Consider the following 11,235-nt stretch of genomic DNA (forward strand, 5'->3'; position numbering starts at 1 on the left):
TGTGTCGCTTAAACCTACCCATGCTTACTTACCTATAAATGCTGTTTTCACTGCACAATGACGTGTGATCAGGTTTCAGCTGAACACTGCACTTAAATAAAAAGATAAGAGTGACAAATATAGAGAAGTTGGTGGAAGGGTCCCAGCCTATATTATTGGCAGTAGGTGTCACTATATACATGACAGGAATTGTTCACAGTGCACGGGCTTGCATCAAAGCTGCTCCCGAAACCCCGTATTTTCAGTGTGGTAATTCCTCGCTGCTAGGAACAATTGCTGGGCTTCCCTGGTGGCTCAGATGGTAAAGACTCGCCTGCAGTGTGGGAGATCTGGGTTCGATCTCTGGGTTGGAAAGATCTCCTGGAGGAGGGCATGGCAACCCACTTCAGTCTTCTTGCCTGGAGAACCCCCGTTGTCAGAAGAGCCTGGCGGGCTACAGTCCATGGGGTGGCAAAAAGTTGGACATGACTGAGCAACTAAGCACCTGAACAATTGCTAACCTTATCTGCTTAGTTCTGCTCTTATTTAATGAACATTTATTGAGCAAGTGCTATGCACTAGAGGTGATGCCAAGGAAGGATACCCACAAAGCCTTCACTGTAGATCACCTCCAGCATCTCCCAGTTGTGGTAAAGTTCACCCTGATCTCCATGGCAACCTACCCGCCTTCCTTTCTCCATCACGTGTCCCTGTTTATCCTACTCTCTGCTCCCCCAGCTTAAGCCTTTCTGTCTATGCTGGCTTCCCCGTGGCTGCCATGGCAGGTCTAGACACTCCTCCTGGCATCTAAAAACTGTACTCTTCAAACCTTCTTTCTCCCCAGCATCCAGCAGGAGCCCCTTCCGGAGACAGCAGCCTGGCACTGCGCTTAGAATGGCAGGATCTGGAGTCAAGCCCCTGTCAAGTCTGAGTTTGCTGACTCACTAAATGTGTGGCCTTGAGCAAATGAATTGACCTTCTTAAACCTTAGTTTCCTCATCCGTGTAGTGGTATTGATGATATTACTATGTTAAATGATATGAGATTGTCTATTGGACTATTTTTCGATCTAAGGGAAGGATAGTTTCCTAGGGTTGAACCTAATCATTCCTGCCTCTAGTATTAGTAGGATCCAGTGAGCTAGGGTGGGTTGGGGAGGTTGGCCAGGAGATGAGGGAGAGAGATAGGAGATGGGAGACAACGTTTCCATTCTTGAGTCCCTGCCTTCCCTGCACATTTTCCAAACCTGAGTGTAGGGAGGGGGGTTCAGGAGAGCTCTGAAGTGTGTTTGCTGAGAGGACAGGTGTCAGTGCTCTTGAGAAAACCAAAGTCACCAAGAGCAGGGTTCTGACTCTGCCCTGGAAATCTTCAGGACAAGGGAGGCACTTGGTGGTGGCATCACAACCGTGCCCATGTGCCATCTTCCACACTCAAGCCCCTGTGATTACACATCCCATCTGCACAGTCCAGCACCTGGTCCCCATGTTAAGGTCAGCCGATTAGCAACCTTAATTCCATCAGCAACCATGTTCCCTTTGCCCTGCAAGGTGACATATTCCCAGGCAACGCAGATTAGGGTGTGGGTGTCTCTGGGGCCACTGTTCCGCCAGCCACCCTGCCCTTAAGATCCACGTCAGGTCATCTGTTTCCTACCTCAGCCTTCAGTGACTCTCATTTTAAAAACACGAGACACCACTTTCTGACGTAACTTGGGACTTAGTGCATACATTTGTGAATTATTTCATTTCACTGCTTCTTTAGATAAAAGGTAAAATCTTATTCTGGTTCAGTATCCCTGCTTAGCACAGCACTGAATGAGGGGCACCTTAAGTACCAACAGTAAGTTCATTGCAGGACCTCAGGGGAGCAGCCGGAAAGGAGCCAGAAGCATAGCCATAGTCTCTGTGCTCCTGGGCATTAGTTGGCGGTCTCCAAGAACACGTCTGGGATCAGTGATTCCTGGGAGGAGGTGGGCACTTAGCACAGAGCTGTCATCACAGCTGACCTACTACAGCGAGAGGATGCGGGGCAAGGTCAGCCCAGGGGCCAGGAGGTGGGTGGTGAAATCCTGGGGACGAGCCTCCAGCGTCCTGTCCAGTGCTGTCACACAGGACGCGCTAAAATCCCCCAGCCGCGAGCCGAGGCGGCGCTGCGCAGTACTGTCCAGCAGGGACGCCTTAGAGAGTCAGAGCCCAGGGTTTTTACGGGGGGCCGGTCCCACGAGCTCCCTCTGCCCGGCACCCACCCACACCCCAGGCTCACAGGAGGACAGCAGGAGCCCAGTGCTGGCCCTGCTGTCTGTACAGGTTTAGGACAGGGAGCCGCTTGCCACTCCTGGGGGTGAGGGGGACCCTCCCGGGGGGACCCGCCCCAGGTCCAAGCTCCCAGACGCCAGTCGAGGGCCCACCTTGGAGGCAGGCTTTCTGGGGCCCCGTGTCTAAAGCCTCTGTGTTGACTCTTCTGCACATACTCCTAATCCTGAGGGGGACTTGACATGCAAACCTGCTGCACTCACTCCAGAGGTGATGCACCCCTTGGCAGCGCCGCCGCGGCTGTCCTCCCCTCCTCCACCAGCCCTTTCCCTCGCCAGCTCTGCAGCGCCTGCTGGCTCCCAGCACTGTCAGCCGCGCAGATCTCAACAGGTCTCAGGTTTTCCCCTCTTATTCAGTTTGTCTCCAGTGTCTTCCAAGTACAGCTCAGCACAGGAAACACAAATTTGGGGAATTCTTCCTGATTGCATATTTCCACAAGACGCTAACATTAAAAGATGACTCTAATGAAATTGATGCCCTTCGATGTATCATGCTGACTCTAAGTTGAATTTTCTGCTTAAGAACACAGTGACAAAACGCAGCAACGGCCTTCCTCCAAGAAGGGCGGCACCAAATCAGACAAATGATCGTTCACTACGAGAGGTGGCATTAGTGTTGGAGCTGTGAACAGGCAGACCAAAGAACACTGGACGGACAGGTCCAAGACACAGGAAGTGTGAGAGGTCTATCAGGCAACAGATAAGAGAGGCTTTGGTAAATATTGGTGTGACAGTGTCAGGGCAGCCGGTAGGTCGGGAATTCAGAGCAGATGAAACAGGATGTTTGCAGAGAAATAAGCCCACAGTCAAGAAAACAGAGTTGGAAGAAGATTTCTTAAACAGGACAGAGAATGTACCAACCAGAAAAGAAAAGCTAGATAGATTGGACTTTATTATAATTAAGAGCTTGTGTTCATTGAAAGACAGCATGCAGATAGCAGAGGCAAGCCAAGGCCGGGAGGAGAAGACACTAATATTTCCAAGAAAAAGCTTATACCCAGACATACAAAGAAATGCTATGAATCAATAAGAAGAAAGTTTCTATCCTGAATTCTCAGGCAGAGGCTATTTACTGCATGGATCTTTGCATATGCTTTAACTTAGAAAACACAATAGGGACTGTGGCTATTACAGGATTGCACTTTGCTCAGTCATATTTGAATAGCTGCAGTGTTTAATTATCCACTAGATCGTTATGGAAGAATTCTCAGCTGTAATTGGTGGTTGCACCAGAATAGTATATCGCCTGTATACTTCTCTCTCCAGTGGATTTTTTATGGGCCAGATTTTCATAGTTTTGAGCCTGGGCAAATGCTTACACTTTTTAAAAGACATGTGATTGAACTGCACAAAGTTGATCCGTTTTGAGAGATCCTTAATGTCCTTGAAGTGGTTTTCGAGGGTGTAAAACAAATGGTAAATTTGAATTGGTCCCTTTTGTAAGAGTTTTGAAATCAAGTCTGCTGAACGAAGTTATGCCCTTGCTCTAATTTTATATACTTATGTCTATCAATAGATATTGTGATACCTGAATTTAAAAAGAAAATAGAAAGACTGAATAGCCACTACACTAACCAAATAGCCAAGCACGTGAAAATATGATCAAAACGATTAGTCAGGAAAACGCAAATTAAAAATAACAAGATATCACTACATAACCACCAAAATGGCTAAAATTAAAAAGATTAGAACTTTCCTACACAGGTGGGGGCTAGTGGTAAAGAATGCACCTGCCAGTGCAGGAGCCCTAAGAGACAAGGGTTCGATCCCTGTGTCAGGAAGGTCCCCTGGAGGAGGGCATGGCAGCCTGCTCCAGTATTCTTGCCTGAAGAATCCCAAGTCCAGGGGGTCACAAAGAGTTGGACACAACTGCAGGGACTTAGCACGCACGCACGTGGGAATGAAAACTGGTACAGTCACTTTGGAAAATGTCTATCCTAAGCCCAAGAAGAAGGAGGACATGAGGTACACTAAAGACACATACAGGGAACTTAACTTTAGCTTTATTCCTAGTAAGTCCAAATAGCAATTAGCTGGAGACCAGGTAAGCCGAAAGAAAGGCTGCATAACAATTAGAACAAAGCATTGATCATGACACTCGGCAGCAAAGATGAGACTCACAGACATTATGCTGGGTGCAAGAATCCAGGGCAAAAAATACTTTTTACAAAGTTCAAATACAGGCAAAACTAAGATGACAGAGGTCAGACAGGTCACTTCTGGGCAGGAGAAAAGGGTTGAATGGGAATTGACTGGGATAAGCCACCAGAGAGCCTTTCCGGGGCTGGAACATTCCACATGTTGCTCTGCGGGGGGAGGGGGGGGCAGGTGCACACATGGGAAATTCATCCCACTGTACAACTGTGGTTTGTACAAAACACTGGCAACTGACAACTTTAGGGCAAATGACGAAGACATTGACTCAAGCAAAGATTCCTGATACACCTTTGCTAGGTCAGGAGCCGAGCCCCGATTCCACACATAGGCAGCTTGGGCCCCCAGGTGCTAGAAGGTACATGATTCATCCAGGAACACCAAGGAGTACTTGAAAGCTTTCAGTTTATCCCAGCAGATGAGGAAAAGATTCATTCGTTAGTTTATCCAACATAGAAAAATGGCTACCGTGTATCGGGCAATTAAACATACAGGGTGTGTGTGTGTGTGTGTGTGTACCCATGCATATATGTGTATGTGCACAAATGGTCCGATTTTTCACACAAGAGGTTATTCTCCAGTAAAACTTCACGGTGGAGAATCGGAGCTGACTGAAGTGCCTTGGGAAGTGAAATACTCAGAAACTTGGTAAAACCTGCCTGCTCTGAAGATAAGACCTTTACTCCCACTTGCTTAGGTGTAGTTTCTCTTTTAACTGAATCAGTCGCTTTATTTGTTCAAGGTGGATTTATGGTAATTTATGGTTGCTAGGGCTTCCCTGATAGCTCAGTTGGTAAAGAATTTGCCTGCAATGCAGGAGACCCCGGTTCGATTTCTGGGTGGGGAAGATCCGCTGGAGACACGATAGGCTACCCACTCCAGTATTCTTGGGCTTCCCTGGTGGCTCAGCTGATAAAGAATCCGCCTGCAGAGACCTGGGTTTGATCCCTGAGTTGGGACCATCCCCTGGAGAAGGGAAAGGCTACCCACTCCAATGTTCTGGCCTGGAGAATTCCATGGACTGTGTAGTCCGTGGGGTCACAAAGAGTCGGAGATGACTGAGCGACTTTCACATTCACTTTATAGCTGCTGATACTGCCCCGATCTATTTCTTTACTCTGAAAGCATAATCTGAGATAAGTCCGTGTTTGTTTATATCCTGAAATTCATCACTTTAACAGGCACTGTGCATTCATTTATTGGATGTTTATTAAATTCCTGCTCTGTGTTATGTATCTAATTCACAACCAAACTCCAAGGTGGGAGGGGGGTCAAAGCATATACAATTGTAATGTAAAAAGAAAGAATTATGTTAAGCCTTTGATAACTTTTTTGCCTCACAAATGTAAATTTTATTCACATTAATTACTAGTAAAAGAGCTTGAAACTGTCCTGGAAAAGAGCAGCTCTTCAAAGTAAAAAGATATTAAGCATAAGGAGTTTGAGCAAGCTCCAGGAGATGGTGAAGGACATGGAAGCCTGGCGTGCTGCAGTCCATGGGCTCACAAAGAGATGGACGTGACTGAGCAACCGAACAACAAAGCATAGTTCAAAAATATCTGTTGTTGTTTAGTCATTCGGTTGTGTCTGACTCTGGAACCCCATGGACTGTAGACCACCAGGATCTATCAATTAAATTAAGGTTATTACCAGGAGATACTGGTTTACCAAAAATATACTTTTTTTTTTGGCCGTACTTCGCACCTTGTAGAATCTTAGTTCCCCAGCCAGGAATTCAACCCAGGCCCTTGGCAGTGAAAGTATAGAGTCCAAGCCACTGGATTGTAGGGAATTCTCAGACTTACCAAAAATATAACTTCTGACTCGCAGCATGCTGTTGTTGCTGTTTTAGTCGCTAAGAATTCTAAGAAACTTTTAAAATAGTGCACTAGAACTCTATCCTATGCTGTTTCTAAGGGACGAGACTGAAGACTCTGTAATGGCCTTTATTTGTAAACAATCTTAACTTCAGACTTATGTGCCATGTGTGGCTTTCAGCCTTATGTGGCATTTGCAATCCCATGGACAGGAGCCTGGTGGGCTACAGACTGTATGTAGCCCATGATCAAAGCACAACTCATTATGAGTAAATCGTTGTTGTGCTATTTTTACAGTCTGTAGCCCTCCAGGCTCCTCTGTCCATGGAATTCTACAGGCAAGAATACCGGAATGGGTAGCCATTTCCTCCTTCACGGAATCTTCCAGACCCAGGGATTGAACCCACATTTCCTGCATTGACAGGCAGATTCTTTACTGCTGAGCCACCAGAAAAGCCTGACTTGCAGCATATATGAGAGTTTTTCAATTTTAATCTGCATATGTAACACGGGGCACTTAGTACATTTGGGGTAAGTGTATAAGTGTTAGACGCTCAGTCATGTCCAACTTTGCAACCCCGTGGACTGTAGCCCATCAGGCTCCTCAGTCCGTGGGAGTCTCCAGGCAAGAATACTGATGTGGGTTGCCATGCCCTCCTCCAGGGGATCTTCCCGACCCAGGGATCGAATCCACAACTCTTATGTCTCCTGCATTGGCAGGCGAGTTCTTTATCACTAGCCTCACCTGAGAAGCCAAATAATCCAGATGAGCTTATCCATATCGATCTCCAGGTTATCCTCCCACACACATAACAAATAGATCTCCAATAAATGCCTGGCTTAGTCACAGGAAAAAAAAAAACATAAAAACAATGATTTACCTCAAAACAAGAATCACAAATTCCTGGAATTCTAAGAAACTTTTAAAATAGTGCACTAGAACTCTATCCTATGCTGTTTCTAAGGGACGAGACTGAAGACTCTGTAATGGCCTTTATTTGTAAACAATCTTAACTTCAGACTTATGTGCCATGTGTGGCTTTCAGCCTTATGTGGCATGTGGCAATTGTGTGTTGGTGGGCAGAATTCCTCCCGTGTTCCCTCAGTCCACCTGACACTGAGCTGTGCTTTAGTCATCTTTCTAAAAATGGCACAAACTGCCTGGAGAGGTGGGGACCCACTCTCCCTGGAAGCATGAAAGGCCAAGTGCTTGGTCACCTGTGAGTGATTTCTGCAGAACGTGTTCCTGGGTTACTTGGGACAGTGCACTGCTTAGCCCAAAATGTCCAGTCCCTTCTAACTTTAAGATTCTGTGATTCCAGTTCCACTTCTCTGTCACCTACTGGTTCTTTGGTAAATAACTCCTGAACAGAGGCAGTTAAACTCATTCCAGGCCGTGATTTCTTTCACTGTCATCACATGGTCAGCTGTGATGTTCCCATAACCCTCTATGGAAAAAGGATGCAGAGATCAAAGGTGGCACTGGCTCTCCAGGCCAAGGCAAGAAGCAAGACCCTTTGGTTCCTAGAATTGTGTTGCAGAATTTAGAAGAGAAGGTGAAGGGGAAGGACTAGTTAGCTGTGCAGACCTGGGTGAGACTGGCCATAGCAACTTCAACCTGCAGTTGCTTTCTCTTCTACAAAACACTTGATCTCAAATTGTCTCATCTGGTTCTCATAACAACCTGGAGGCAGGACAGGTATCACTGTCCCCATTTGACAGATGGGAACCAAGGCTCAGGGAAGCTGAAGCCACTAAACTTCAAGCCTGAGGTTCCTTCCAGGCTTCCAAGCTGCTCTGCTCAGGGGATGGAGGTGCAGCTGAAGCAGAGGGGTGCAATTTACACCTGTCTCCTCCTCTGGAAAATTAAAGGGCTGAGCTAGACAGGTGCTTTGGTTTCTTTTAGACCTAAACTCCTCATTTCTCCAGGCAGGGTTGTGCCAAACCAGAAAACGAAACAACTGGGAAGTCTTGGTGGGAGAGGTACTGGGGAGAGGACACCAACAGTCAAAATTTCTTTACAAGTTAGTCATTTCCTCCCAGACATCCTTCTTGTTCTGACCTCTTCATCTTTACCTCTGTCACCCACTCATGCCAATAAATGCGTCATCACCTGAGAGTCCAGCTAGAGATGTGTGCAAATAACAATTTCTTTGTGTCCTGCTCCCAGGACAAGGATTAAAGTCATATTCATATGAGGGTCAGTTTGCATGAGGGTCACGTATGTTCACACCAAGCCTTGGAGGTGTTCAGTTCTCTTTCCTCAGTCAGCTCCAGTTCTTTGGGTTGCCCTTAGGGCCGCCAAGAGTTTGGGACCCTCCTTTTGTACAATAATAGCCAGAGACTCTCTTTCAGATTTGTCTGTTTCATCCCAGGATGCAGGATTCCAGATGCTGCTTCCGACCCCTGAAACCCCCCACAGTGAACAGGCAGAGTTACTCTTTTAAGCTACACAGGTCAGATTTCTTTTCCCTATTGACTATTCTTATGCTGTCATTTCCTCATTTGCTGCTTGTATTAGATTATTGTTTCTACACTTAAATTTCCCTGAACGATACTATGGTGTGAATGTTTGTGTCCTCCCACAATCCATATGTTGAAATCTAATGCCCAGTGCAATGGTTTTAGGAGGTGGTGCCTTTGGGAGGTGATTAGGCAAGAGGGTGGAGCCCTTATGAATGGGATCAGTGCCCTCATACAAGGCAGACCATTTGCCCTCCCCACTATGTGGAGGTCACAGCTAGAAGGCACCATCTGTGAACGAGAAATCACCCTGTTACTGGATGTTACAAAAGAAAACATGACTGAATACAGACTACACCATGTTCATGGATTAGAAAATACATACCATAGACAAAAGCCAAGACAAGCTGGAAGGACAATATGGAGGACTTACCCTCCCAGATGTCCAGTCTTATCATAAATGTGTTGGAACTAAGAGGATATGGTAGTGACACAGGTTAGAGCCTGAAACTAGTGAATCCACAGGGTCAATCCAGCAACTGTCTCCCTGTATATACACCTCGACGTGTGATAAAGGGAGCCTTAGAAATCAATGGGGAAGGATGGAAAAGAAAACGAAGTGTCAGTTGCTCAGTCCTGTCCGACTCTTTGCAACCCCATGGAGCCCACCAGGCTCCTCTGTCCTTGGGATTCTCCAAGCAAGAATACTGGGATGGGTTGCCATTCCCTTCTCCAGGGGATTTTCCCAACCCAGGGATAGAACTCGGGTCTCCCACATTGCAGGTAGATTCTTTACTCTGAGCCAGCAGGGAAGCCCAAAGAAAGGCAGGCTTATTAATAAATGGTGAAGGACACTGACTATCCATAGGGAAATAAAAGAAAATTAGTTTTCATGTTGCGCAACAAATGTTCAGGCAGGTTAAAGGTCTAATTATAAAAGGCAACCTATAGAAACCCTTAGAAGAAGATATACGGAAATAACTTCATAGCCTCAGAGTAGAGAGGATTTTTCAGACCAGACACAAAGAAGTACAAACCATACAGGAAATAAATAATATAGTTAGGTTTCTACACCACCAAAAAAGAATAAGTGAATAAGACCACAGCCTGGAAGATATGTGCAACAAAGAATACAAAGACTTTTAGCCAGAAAGTGTAAGAATTCCGACCAAACAGGGTGGAGGGGTGGGGGTGGGGAGGAAGCAAGCCAACAACTAAAAGAAAAATATTCAAAAGCTACAAGTAAAGTTTAGAATTACCATGTGACTCAGCAACTCCACTCCTAGAAATGAAAACGTACGTCCATACAAGACCTTATACACAAAAGTTCACAGCAGCCATCACCCGTGATAACCAAAAAAGTAGAAACAAACCAAATACCCATGACCTGATTACTAAACAAAATGTGACACATCCTTACAATGGACTATTATTGAATCTTGAAAGCATCATGCTAAGTAAAAGAATCAGCTACAGAGGACCACATACTATATGACTCCATTTCTATGATAGCTCCAGAATGAGCAAATCTATAGAGACAGGCAGTAGACTGGTGGCTGGCAGGGGAGTTTGGAGGAGCGCGGGTAAGGGTTTCCTTTTACCCATGCTGTACACTGATTGAGGTGATGTTTACACAATTCTGTGAATACACTAAAAGCCACCAAATTGTACACTTTAAATGGGTGAATCGTATGGTATGTGAATTATACCTAAAAAAAAAGCTGTTCTTGGGGTTCTTAGGTGGCTCAGTGGTAAAGAAACCGCTAGTCAATGCAGGAGTTGCAGGAGATGCGGGTTAGTTCCCTGGGTGGCCAAGATCCCCTGGAGGAGGAAATGGCAACCTACTCCAATATTCTTGCCGGGATAATCCCGTGGACAGAGGAGCAAGCCACGCAGGCTACAGTCCACGGGGTCACAAAGAGTCAGACACAACTCACGCAACTGAGCGTGCATGCACACAAAGCTGTTCTTAAATACGCCTTATCTAAATGGGTAATTCACAGAAGAGAAAACCCCAATAAACACTTGAAAGATGGTCACCTGCAACATTAATGAGGAAGCGAGTGAAACAATAAGGCAGATTTTCACGCTCATCATACCAGCAAAAATCTCCAAGTCTAGCAGTGCCAAGCATGGACAAGAGAGTAGAGAAACAGGGAGCTTCAAACACGCTGCTGGACGAAAGTTGATGTCCCCTCATCAAAAAGCTCCGGGGGTGTCCAAAAAGGATGAAGATGCTCACACTCTCCAAGTCAACAGTTCCACTTGCAGGCAGAGACCCTGGAGAGAGCCTCACACAGGAGCTCCAGAAGACACAGCAGAAGGATCTGGGGCAAAGTCTACCTGAAACATGGGGACACCGATGTCAGTCCAGCGGTGGGCAGGTAAGCTGTGGCGTGGGAATACGGGAGAGCACGACCCCACAGGTCCTGTGGCAAACCTCACAAATATAATCTTGAATCAAAACCACAAGTTGCAGACTAAGCATACACACTATCATGTCATTTATAT

Source organism: Cervus canadensis, chromosome 18, assembly GCF_019320065.1.
Source record: "Cervus canadensis isolate Bull #8, Minnesota chromosome 18, ASM1932006v1, whole genome shotgun sequence".
Lineage (NCBI taxonomy): Eukaryota > Metazoa > Chordata > Mammalia > Artiodactyla > Cervidae > Cervus > Cervus canadensis.